This window comes from Pinus tabuliformis, chromosome J (genome assembly GCF_031772625.1).
Source record: "Pinus tabuliformis cultivar Carrire ecotype Pingquan chromosome J, CPIR1, whole genome shotgun sequence".
Classification (NCBI taxonomy): domain Eukaryota; kingdom Viridiplantae; phylum Streptophyta; class Pinopsida; order Pinales; family Pinaceae; genus Pinus; species Pinus tabuliformis.
The window spans coordinates 232,487,616-232,500,638 of NC_142295.1; positions in this window are offsets into that span (position 1 = coordinate 232,487,616).

Consider the following 13,023-nt stretch of genomic DNA (forward strand, 5'->3'; position numbering starts at 1 on the left):
GCAACAACCTGATCTTCAACAAAATGTCTTAAGGAATCTATTTCTGGACTTGTTGATGGTGTCGGACCCGCCAACATGTCAGGGGATCTCCCCAGTAAGAAGTCCCAAATAGACCTCAGACCATTTGGTGTAGGAGTCCCAACAGTGGGGTAGTACGGTATTGCCTTAACCGTGGTTGCGCGCAGATGTGAGTAAGATGCCTATTTTGGTAGCAATGTTGTGACATGCTGTTGTAGGGAAAAGTATCCAATACGGAATGACCCTATCCCACTCTAAGGGTGATAGTACCTCAGCAACAACCGAAGCAAAGCTATCTAAGATTTCTTCTTTATGAAAGTAAAACAGGGGAGAAAGGGATCCACTAACCGATGTCTTTCGCTAATGATTGATCCGATCTTCTCTCCTTGCTGCTTGCTCCCAGCTCCTTGCTCTTTCACTGGTCCAGCTACAAAAGATCCTGCAAAAAGGCAAGAGAGGGAAACTACAAGAAGCATACATTCATAATTGATTCAAGGATTAGAATAAATCAAATACACAAGTATAACAATACACCATTGAGACACATGCATATAGAAGAACCTCAAATGCTTTATTAATGGAAGAAGTAAAGTTCAAGGAGTGTTACAACCATAAGAGGCCCAATCCAGCAACACCTCCCAGCAGAAAGAAATCTCCTCTTCACCTCCTTCAAAGCAATCACCCAATAGCTCTAAACTCAAACCAACATCGCTTCCTTACATTCACAAAATTCCAGCCTCCTTAGACCTCATGAGAGAGCTCTATATATAGGAGTTTTGGAGAAAGGATGAGTCAGCTTGAGAGCTGACTAGTGTCCTCTCCCACTTCAGTTATACTTCAGTTCTTGAGTCCACTTGGAGATCCTTGCTTCCACTTGGAGTTTAAGAACCTCTTACTCATCACTAGGCGAATTCTCTGATCCAAGTGTCATTTTGGAAGCTTCCTGGGCATTGACACCTTGAGGAATGACTGTGCCACTTGTCCAATCTCGCTCAGCGCAGGTAGCCTTTGTTGGATTTGACATTCAACGCAGGTACAGAGAGGGGCAGTTGACATTCAGCGCAGATGCTCAGTGGAGCAGTTGACATGATCCAAAAATTGCTTGTTTTTTAGTGTTTTCAGGTGGAGAACTGATTTTTAGTGCTGTGGTTTGCTGACCTTGTTCCTCTAGGGGTAGGAACAACATGTTTAGGGACTTTGGATCCCTTAGATTATGGACATTTCATGCTTCATGCTGCAAGGCACAAAAATGTCTATAACAGTTGCCCCCTAAAGCATGAGGTCGTTTATCGGGTGAAATGCTTTATCAGGAGGATCCGAAGTTCATTCAATTGCTGAGAGGTGACCTGTAATAAGATACAATACAATACATTATTTTTCATTCTGCTTTCATGATCTAGCTGAGGCGGGCATTCCCATGCTCAGCTTTATAAATTCATTTTGGTACATAGAACAGACGATCGTCTGATGGTAGACTGATAATTCTCTGCTGAAATTATCATCCTTTGAGTAGGATGATCATCTGCTGCAATGATGTACATGACAAATGTCTTTATATTTCCTGAATATATATCGCAGCCCGGATGGATGAAACTAGATCCGGGGTCTTCAAACTCGTTCGATCTTCACTCTAAGTACAAGTCGATCCATGTGAGAACTGCGCTGAAGTCGAACATGGAAAGACATCGCTTGATTACCGGTCAATGATGTAAACCGTTAACAAGCGCGAGAGGAATCACCGATAATGATAATGATCCTCAAGGTACTGCAGTACAATTCACGTGGTGTGAATAAAGGACTTGGCGTCGAACACCACGCAAAATCTTCTGGTCGAAGGTCATTGATGTATACCTGTCGCCGGAAGTGAGAAACTTGCCATTGAGGCATGCAAGCTTCAAAGTACTGAGGGGGTTGTTCCTAGATCAACTTCTTGGATAATGAGCTGAAGTCGACAAGAAGCGATCCGTCAAAGGAGGGCCTTAATGAATCCCACATCAGTGACACGGAACGGAGCTAATGATTTTAGTGGAGGTGAATACAATCTGTGACATATGATTCAGGGTGGCGATCATGGATGGATGAAGGATAATGTATGGCAGTGGATGGGACACGGTTGACTCTTTCTGAACGACATCTCTTGAACATATAACGACACTGATGCGATGGATCGGTAGCATTACCCCAAATATGGATGGTTTGGCGAAGACCATGGTGATGAGACCGGTGAATGAAACAACCCAACCCGATGTGGTACGGAGGAAAAGTGTCATGTTCAAGAGCGACTTGCTACCATTAAAGCTTTGAGGTTCTCCCAATTTTTCCCCAGTCATTTCTGACCAGTACCTCTTTATTTTTGTCAAGCTTGAGGAGGATAACATATGCTTGTTCTATAACCTGCCCTTCGGGCAAGCCCATCGCTATATTTTAACGAGCCTAGCGATAGGGAAACTCGTTCTCGTCTAAAGACAAGTTTGTCGCTATTTAATCATTTTAACGAGTCTAACGACAAGGAAAACTCGGTCCTTTTCATTTTTAGAGAGTCTGAAAAGGTACAGAAAGTTAACTCCAAAATTCCTTTTTCGTCATCTAATCCCTTAAGTCCGAAAAAGTATAAAACAATACAGAAGGGATGAGTTTTCGGTACTTTTAACGAGCCGAACAAAACAAGCGCTCGATCTTTTTGTGCAATAATCCCTCAGGTCCAAAAAGATTAAAATCTAGAGGAGGGATAGCTCTTCCGGTCGTTTAACGAGCTGGAAGGCCAAAACTCGGCAAACTTTTCATATTTTACGAGTCAGATGAAAAGAGCTCAAAGAAGACTCGTCTTTTGAGGAACGAGTGATAAACAGGGATAGCAGCAGATTCCAGGTACAGGTTGGAATTTTCCAATCACGGCAGTGTCACAAGGATGGCTAGGTGAAATCACTCTTCGCAGCTGTTCCTCAAAATGGGTAAACAATCATATGGAGGTGAACGATCGGCCAAATGACGGTGGAGGTGACAGGTGCAAACACGACCAAGGCTTTTATGGCTGATGAATTTACGATCACAATGGTTATTTACCGGTTCATTTTTTCTGGATGAGCTTGAACTCTAAGGGAAAGCCTGCTCACAATCTTATGTTTATTTTTTAACGAGCATGAACTATGTGCTAAAACTGCTCGGATCTTGCATTTATTTTTTAACGAGCATGAACTATGTGCTAAAACTGCTCGATCTTGCGTTTATTTTTTAACGAGCATGAACTATGTGCTAAAACTGCTCGATATATTTTGCATGCCCCCAGCATAATAATGCAAACGAGGAGCATGCCCCCTAGACTTTGGGGAATCGTTTCATTTTTTAATGAGGTTGACACAGAAAAGAACTATCCTCTAGATTCCTTATTTCATTTTTTAACGAGGTTGACATGAGATAGGAACTATCCTCGAAGTCCAGATCCATTAGATATAGAAGGTTTCATATTCCACTGTGTCCACTTCCGCCAGATTACTCGGAGGCGGTAGGGCAAAAGTACCCATTAAGGCAGGGTCTTTTAGGAGACCTATTCCGATATTTTGGAGCGAATGATTCCTTCCATGGATCATTGGAATGCTTCCCGTAACTTGTGAACTGTTGGGGAGAAATGTTTGTTGGTCAACGATTGTAATTCCTCCTTGGAAGGGAAATGCAATCTTCCTGAAGTAGGTCGACACAACTGCGGCCATGGCATATATCCAGGGCCTTCCCAGTAGGATGTTGTAATCGAGGTTTCCATCGATTACTTCAACATCAACTTCTACTGTTTTGCCCCCCAGTTCAACTTGCAAGTTACTTAAAATCCCGTATGGAGTGTATGATCGTCCATCAAATGCTTTTAACGTCGTTGATGATTTCGACAAGGGTGGTGAGCCTAAATTCTTCCAGCAACTCATCGACATAATACATGTGGATGCCCCCTCATCAATAATTGTTCGATGAACAGTTTTGTTGAGGGCTTTCACTTGAATAAGGAAAGCTAGTTGAGCTGGTAATTGAGGGTCATATCCTTTATGATCAAAGGCCACAAGATTGGAATCCATTGGGCCAATCCCACCTATTGCTGATAATAAAGCTTGCTCTTGGGAGAGGCAATTTTGCGGTACCTCAAGTGTCGACATAGCGGACGGCGATTGGGCCAGGTCTTCTATCTGTGCTATTTTCGCACAAGGATTAAATGTCGATTTGTGTACTGCTCCCTTTTGCGACTTTATCATTGGCCTAGGAACGATGGGTGGCACCACTTTGGTCAAAGTTGTTGTCGAACTACTAGGTTGTTCATTAGCCTTGTTGTTCGACAGCCGTGGATTCCCGTAATCTTTATTCCTTGTCAAAGCATCATTTTGCTGCTTCGAGACAGACAACATAAGCACTTGGGATCAGGAAGCATTTTGATTAGCAACCAGATTTTGACCTGGGTCGGGAAACGGATCAGTCAATACTGCTGGGGTTTTTGAACTCTTAAAGAGTTTCTTAACTTCAGCTATATGTGGACAATCTTTCGTCCAATGATCCTCATCGCATATATGACACCCTGCTGGGGGTTTCCTTTTTCTCCCTTTCTTTTTCTTCTTGCCCCCTGGTTGCTTCAGTTGTTTGCCCTTGTCGGTCGACATGGCATTTACTTCCGAGGCAAGAAGTTCCTCATTTGCATTTTGACTAGAAATTTTGTGTTTGCCAAACACGCCATCGCCGGCGCGAGAGTCATTGTTTGATTTAGGAGGAGGAGGAATTGAGAATTCCGGTCTAGGGGCGTCAGGTATTTTGTCGTAGAGCGTGCCGGACTGAGTATAGACCAAGTCCAGATATTGCGCACGAGCGATAACTTGCTCTTCCGTTACGACTCCCCCCTTTGCCACATCTTCCGTGATGGCAGGAAGTAATGACTTGATAAACCATTCAGCTAATAGCTGATCGGGAACGTATGTTTTTACCATCCTACGACGACGTCGCCACTCATGTATATGATCAGATATGTGGGTGGCGGTCGTCTGTTTGAAGTTGGTAAGGAGTTCTGTTCCCGTTTCATACCTTATCGGTAATTGAAAATGGGTTAAAAAGGTTGTGGCTAAGGTACTGAAGTTGTCGAACGAAGCTCTAGGCAATTCAATGTACCATTTTGCCGCTGGACCCGTTAACGTCCTCTGAAAGAGGCGAAGTCTTATCGAATCATCATTCAGGGTGTTTGATGAACACCACAGATGAAATGTCATCACATGATTCGACGGATCTTCACCTGGATTTCCATTAAATTTAGGAATATCTGACGGAAGTTTATGCGGAATCGCTGGCCACCAAGGGGCATAAGCAATTGGATCATTCGTCAGCCGGTTTAGATCTGGTAATTCTAGAGTTGCTACAAATGGCAACTGTTGATTCAGGTTAGGCGAAGCATACCCAGGATAAGATGGGATCGCCTGAGCAATGGGTCTTTGCAAACCAGCATAATGCTGGCAACTTTGACAAGGTTGATGGGCATGACCATTATAGTATGGTTGCCCATTACTTACAAAGACTTGTTGCTCAGGTCCTCGATATGATTGCTGGAATGGCGGTTGTTGGGATTGAACCAGCTCTGGTTGTTGGACCATTTGCTGTTGACCAATACTGGACGATTGACCAAGATGAGGAGTCACAGTACTTGTTTGAGCCTGGGTCGCTCCAGATAAGGAGGCACTAACCTGAGATTGTGATTGAGTCGTCGGGACAAGAGGCTGTTGTATTGCAACCTGAGAAACTTGGGGTTGACATACAACAGGTGGAGCTTGTACTTGCGACGCATTCACTATAGCAGGTATGGTGGGAATATTTGACACAGGGTGTACTGGTTGCATTGAATATACAACCCCTGGTTGTTGAGGCAGTATTGGTACCCAACCGCTGGATGTAATTCCAGTTTGACCTGAACTTTGTTGTAAACTCCCATATGGTTGTTCTCTGGGAGGGAACAATGAAAGAGCATACTGCCCTCCATATGGTGGAAATCCAATACTTAAAGGGTAAATTGGCCTTTGAAGACACATTGGATCAATTTGTTGAGTTTCAACATAAGAAATACCAGATGATAATCCGGATGAAGAAATAGGAACTAACCATGTCGTCGTCCCTGATTGGACTCCGGCTTGTTGTTGACAATTTGCCGGGACAGATGGTATACCAGCGAACATCGTTGGAGTAGCAGCAGGAGGCTCTGCTGCCGCTGTGTCGGACGACACAGTCCTAGATGTCGACGGTTGTTCAGACATATCTAGTCTATCCAAAAGATTTCTTAGCGATTCTACAAGAACTTACGATGCCAAAAGACTAACTTCGAAGATCAACGAGGGAATGGTGATGATTATCCCGTTTAAAATAAATTTTAACGACGCTTAGACACAACTTGCTTTTTCACTTTTAAAGAGTCGAGAAAAAGCTAAAGATGACTCTAGTCTCCTTCGATGTTTTAACGAGCCCGAAGTGACAAATGCTCGGATGGACTTTTTCAGTTATAGAGTTTGAAAAAGGCCAAAAGAAACTACTCTGGAGTTCTAGGCAGAGGGTGTGCCAAACTTTTCGCAAAACCACAGAATACGTTTTACGGTACGGGTGGTCGATCTTCGTGAATGCTGTGTTCACTGCATTGTGATCAGTAGGGCGGCCGACACGGCTTCCTATGGATAAAGGGTAAATGCCTATAGGGGTCTCCCAATATATACGCGACGGTACGTGGGAGCACAAGTCTGTATTAGTGCTATCGTCCCTCAGGAGGAATCACCCACCTTCGTAGAGATCGACAGTCACTACGTTTAACGACGCCGGAACACGTCTCTACCTAGACCTCTACTGTGAGCGTTATGTTGCAAAGCGTTGTTAGGTTCATTCAATATATTTTAAGTTGATCTTGTTTAGCAGTTTGCCTTTACGGATCACCACGAGATGTATAATACAACTTCCTAAATGCAGTCTAAGATGATAAGCAAGCTTTTTAATCTTTCAACTTTGAAAATCTTAACTACTGAGGGAAAAGAAAGACATCATCTTTTCACACAGATCATAGAGCACACACTAATGCACTTTTCCCTAAATCAACATACAAATTGTCAAAATGCACATGCACAATGCAGGTATTTCTTTTCTCTTTCTTAATGTTGATGTATTACAAAAAGAAAGCTGTTGCATAATTTTGAATTCAATTTCAAGTGAAAGCAAACAAGCTTTGTCCAAAAATCAAAAGACACCTTAAGATTTACTTGTTTCGACACTAGAAATATATAAATTCAAACCATATGACGAAAGCAAAAGCTCAATCAGCTATGAACAGCAAACAAACTAACTCTTAAGATCAATACGACACTTATCACAGGTCTAGATCTAAGAGGCCACAGCAAGACTAGTTCACTTTTCGTTATGGGAAACTGTAAATGATGTAAGAAATACACAAAGAACAATCACAGTTTCTTTATACAACCGAGGCGGAATAGTGGCAAGGAAAGTTGGTTTCAGATAGGTATATTGACTGACAACAGGCTGCAAAAACAAGGATGAAAACAGGGCAAGAAACAGCAGGGAACCTCAGTAGCACAAGACAAGACTGGTTCAGCGCAGGTAGTACACTGTCAGTTTGACATTCAATGCAGGTAGCCCCTTCGGGAATTGCGCTGAAATGTAGACTGCCTTCACAGTGCCTGCACTGAAGAGAGAAACTTACGTTTCTCTTGGTTTCTGGGTCACAGATTGCTCAAAAATTCACAGTTTTTGGCCAAATCAGAAGCTATCAATCAAGTACACACTAAAGGGTAATTAGGAGGATGAAAAGCTATCACTAAGAGCTGTTCAGAGTCCTTGTGGATCAGCTCTTCAAATCATAAACATGCCCAGAAACTGAGCTAGAGTAGCTGCCCTCTACTTTGCATTTGAAAGATCCAAATGCAGTTCGATTCGGTACTCCCTGTGTTTATGAAATGAATAGCAAAAACACAAACAACCAACAAGATACGATCCCCAGTGGAGTCACCAGTTTGTTGTAGGGAAAAGTATCCAATACGGAATGACCCTATCCCACTCTAAGGGTGATAGTACCTCAGCAACAACCGAAGCAAAGCTATCTAAGATTTCTTCTTTATGAAAGTAAAACAGGGGAGAAAGGGATCCACTAACCGATGTCTTTCGCTAATGATTGATCCGATCTTCTCTCCTTGCTGCTTGCTCCCAGCTCCTTGCTCTTTCACTGGTCCAGCTACAAAAGATCCTGCAAAAAGGCAAGAGAGGGAAACTACAAGAAGCATACATTCATAATTGATTCAAGGATTAGAATAAATCAAATACACAAGTATAACAATACACCATTGAGACACATGCATATATAAGAACCTCAAATGCTTTATTAATGGAAGAAGTAAAGTTCAAGGAGTGTTACAACCATAAGAGGCCCAATCCAGCAACACCTCCCAGCAGAAAGAAATCTCCTCTTCACCTCCTTCAAAGCAATCATCCAATAGCTCTAAACTCAAACCAACAACGCTTCCTTACATTCACAAAATTCCAGCCTCCTTAGACCTCATGAGAGAGCTCTATATATAGGAGTTTTGGAGAAAGGATGAGTCAGCTTGAGAGCTGACTAGTGTCCTCTCCCACTTCAGTTATACTTCAGTTCTTGAGTCCACTTGGAGATCCTTGCTTCCACTTGGAGTTTAAGAACCTCTTACTCATCACTAGGCGAATTCTCTGATCCAAGTGTCATTTTGGAAGCTTCCTGGGCATTGACACCTTGAGGAATGACTGTGCCACTTGTCCAATCTTGCTTAGCGCAGGTAGCCTTTGTTGGATTTGACATTCAACGCAGGTACAGAGAGGGGCAGTTGACATTCAGCGTAGATGCTCAGTGGAGCAGTTGACATGATCCAGAAATTGCTTGTTTTTGAGTGTTTTCAGGTGGAGAACTGATTTTTAGTGCTGTGGTTTGCTGACCTTGTTCCTCTAGGGGTAGGAACAACATGTTTAGGGACTTTGGATCCCTTAGATTATGGACATTTCATGCTTCATGCTGCAAGGCACAAAAATGTCTATAACACATGCGCAACAAGTCAAGGAAGGTGCATGAATGGGTCTAACACACGTAACAGGGGTATGAGTGTGCCCCTTAGAAACCTGTGATAGAACGCGGCTTGAAAGGGAACACATGAGAGAGATCCATTGCAAGATGGAAAGAAGGTTAGCCAATGATCCAAAGTGATGGTTAAAACAACAACACATCTCGATAAGGTTCATACAAACATATGTAGAAAATTCCATACATACATGCGTAAACAACAAATACATATATCATTAGAGTAACCAAGATAGTTGAAATACAATAACAACATATGCATGAAATGTGTTGGCTCTATTATATTAAGAAAGTGAAAGCTCCAATCATACATACAACTATGACCAACCACTAGTCCCGACAACGGAATGTTACAATCACTACCGCCTGCTCCTCCAAAGAGATATACTATCTCTGCACTATGGAGAAGCCAAGGCTCATTACAATACACTCCAAGCTTTCTCTAAGATACACCTATAGGAATCTTGGCTCCCAAAAGCCTGTATAATGAGTTATGAGGTTCTATAAATAGAAAAGGGTGGGGTGACCCTTGACATTCCCCTTTGTGACTCTTCACCTACCCTCATGACTCTTCAACTACTACATGACTATTACATTCTACTATCGACACTTGTTCTTTCACTTTTACAAGATGTTACATTACAATCTGCACATGTACCCATGTGAGACAAAATAGGCTTGAGTAAGCCATGCAAGACATCACTAAGACTCATACAGCTATGGGAAGACCAACTCTTCAACATCCTCGCGATGATCGACGGTGGCGAACCGATGCCAAGCTGGGTAGTCCATGATGGTGTTTGTGTACTCTGTGGTGACATCCTTCTGGAAGCAAACTCTTGCCTCTGTTGCATCTGAGTACACTAATTTGGCTCCTCTGTCCAACTCGTCTGATAACATGCACATCATAGTCTTGAGTACAGCCAGACCAACAACATACAGATGCATAGTGTCTACACTGATCTCCAAGTTTGTGCTAGTGGCTATGCCAATCAACTTGTCAAAGTACATGTCCAGCTCTAGCCAGACTTAGTTCTTTGTCTTCGCCTCAGTGAGTGTGCCAATGGATGGGATTGCATGCATGCTCACAATGACATCCATGCTCCTGAACACCTGCGCATGTGATCAACAACACTGCTCACCCTGTCTGCTTTGTGCCAGCTGCTGGGATGGGTCTATAACGTGTATGGGCACAATTTCATCAATCTGTGTATGTTGCACCTCCTGTTGTGCCTGTTCCTACTGTGCTTCCTTCTCTCCTCTGCACAACTCCTGTTCTTCCCTAAGTTTTTGCTTCAACTCCTGCAACTCTTTCTCTATTTCCTCCATCCTCTATTTCTCTCTTTGCCTATGCGCAATCCTCTTGTTGCACTATCACCTCTTAGCCTCAATCTCTAAAGTTTCTTTCATCACAAGTGGATTTGCTTTTAACTTACAACTTTGCTCCGCCTCTGTGTTGTCAACACCTTCCTCTTGCCTTTGTCGCGTGCAAGTCTGCTACCTTCTACTGCTGCTGATGGTGTTGCTCGCTGCGATGCTGCTGCCATTTCATCTTGATATCCTAGTCTATGAACAACTTGGTGTCTTCATAGATAGGTAAGCTCATAGCCACTTGCTCAACTGCATCCCCAGTTGTGTTCTCAACAGTATCCTTTGACTTTGCTCTCTTAGAGGCCATTGTACTTGTGTTGATGAGAGGCAAACGAACACCTGTGATACTTGAAGACATAACAACACTCATGGCAAGAAATCTGTCACTTGAAAATCAAAACAAACTTGAGTACTGACTTGCAACATACCTGTGTGACTGATTGTTAAGATTGCACAATTTCCACCGGGAGGCTAGGAGATGGACTGCCAAAAATGCGGAAGGCACAGTCCGAGTTTTCAAGAGGCTAACTAACTGCTGGAACTGTGCAATGCACAGTCCAACCTGGCTTACTGAGGAGTGAAACTGCGCAATGCACAATTTAAGTAAGGAAGGGCATGTAAACCCAGCAAACTGCATTGCGCAGTTTCTCGAGCCAGCTAGGCACTGCCTCCCAGAATTGCACAGAGCAATCCTGGGTGTTAGTGCTGGCCAATTTTGCGCATTTTATGGGAGGAAGGCAGAGCCTTCATTCTCAAGGATGTGTATTGTTAGCTTGGCAAGGCAAGGTCTGGGCCAAGGAAACCATGACCCACCGATGGACGACTAAAAACATGAGAAGGTCTGAATGAATGGCGAGATTGAGTGTAAGCAAGAGTGAATGATCATGCATGCAAATAGTGAGTGCAAGATTCAAAAAACAGGAAAGCGAGCATGTGTGTGAAGTGAGTCACCGCAATGACGACCGTCAATGCAGAAATAATGTCATGCATGCAACAACAGTGAGATGCAAAGGAAAACTGAAACAATGCTTCTACAAGCTAACATACATCAAAACAATAGAAGCATTCATTGAAACCAAGAATACAACACTAACACAAGCCGAAATACAAAAAGCGCCAGAAAAGCAACAAAAGACATGAAAAGCGGACTTACCCGGAAAATCTGAGTCGAATGTGTCGAAGACTCCTAGATGTGATGTGGGATGTCAAAGCTCCAAGATCGATGTGAGGAATGAGCTCTGCAACGTCGAATGAATGAGTTTTGATAAGATCGAGGTTATGACGTGCATGCCACAAATCTAGGAAACAATGACACTTGGCAGGAGGTTTCCAAAATGGATTTTGCATGTAACCTCCAGCTGCTAAAATGGATCCCTAAAATCTAGGGATTTTTTTTTTGTTTTTGCTTTTTGATTTCTTCCTTTTCGGGAAAGGCAACCCATGCATCCAAATCAGGATTGTTCAGTCCTGGAGGGAACTGGTTAACCTGAAAGCACATGCAATAGTCTGCAAGCCTGTGGATGAGATTTGCGTAGTTTCTGGGCTGAGCAAGACTGACTGTCCCTCATGCACTGTGCAATTTCTGGACTGAAGCCCTGGCTGTCAGTGAGAACTGCGCAATTTATGAGCTAAAGCCCGATGTCGAGCTGCACTGCACAATTTTCAAGGGGAAGGCTGCCTGGTTGAACTGTGTATTTCTAGAATCCAATAGGTAGCCCAACAGGATTGCACAATTTCTAGAGGGAAGGCTAGTTCCCCTCCAAAATTGCGCAATTTTCAGGGGGAGCATCTCAGCCAGAAAATTGCCTAAGTCCGGAATGACAACCTGTGGTGAGAGGCAAACAAGTTGACATGTACAAGCTGGTAGGCCACTGAAACTCAGTTGAAGCCTATGTACTTTGGACAGTGCAAGACATGATGCTAAGGATGGTTGGTAGGGAGGCTCCAAAACGAAGCTAAGGCAAAAATTTGGAGGGTGGTTGTAGCCGCTACAACAGGCCCATCAATAAAACATGGTTGCAAATCCTCCATCACCTCAACAAGGGAGGAGTGGGGGTAACTCTTCTAATGCATCACCTTCAACACAAGATATGTTTATGTTAAAGTTAGACACCCATAAATTACAAACAAAGCTCATAATTATGAGAATTATGAGAGTGGTACTTATACCTCAGAGCCTGTGAACCAACCCATAATGGATGGTAAACTTCATTTCAATAAACCATCACTGAATATTGTGTGGTGCTCGCCTAAGGGTACCCTTCGAAAGACTATGCACAACTCCAATGTGAAGGCCACTCACAATTATAGTATTGTTGAGGATTTGGACCAAGATCTAGTTGTTATGTATGCATTAGAAGTGTTGCAAAGTTTCCCAACACAACACAAGGAAATTTTGTCTGCTATTGGTGGGTTGGATACCTAAGACTCAGATATTGTCACCTTTGATTCTTCTCTTTGGAAACCCCTTCTTCCACATCATCTGACCTTCCAAACAATGACCCACATTTTTGGACAACACGTTCATAGGA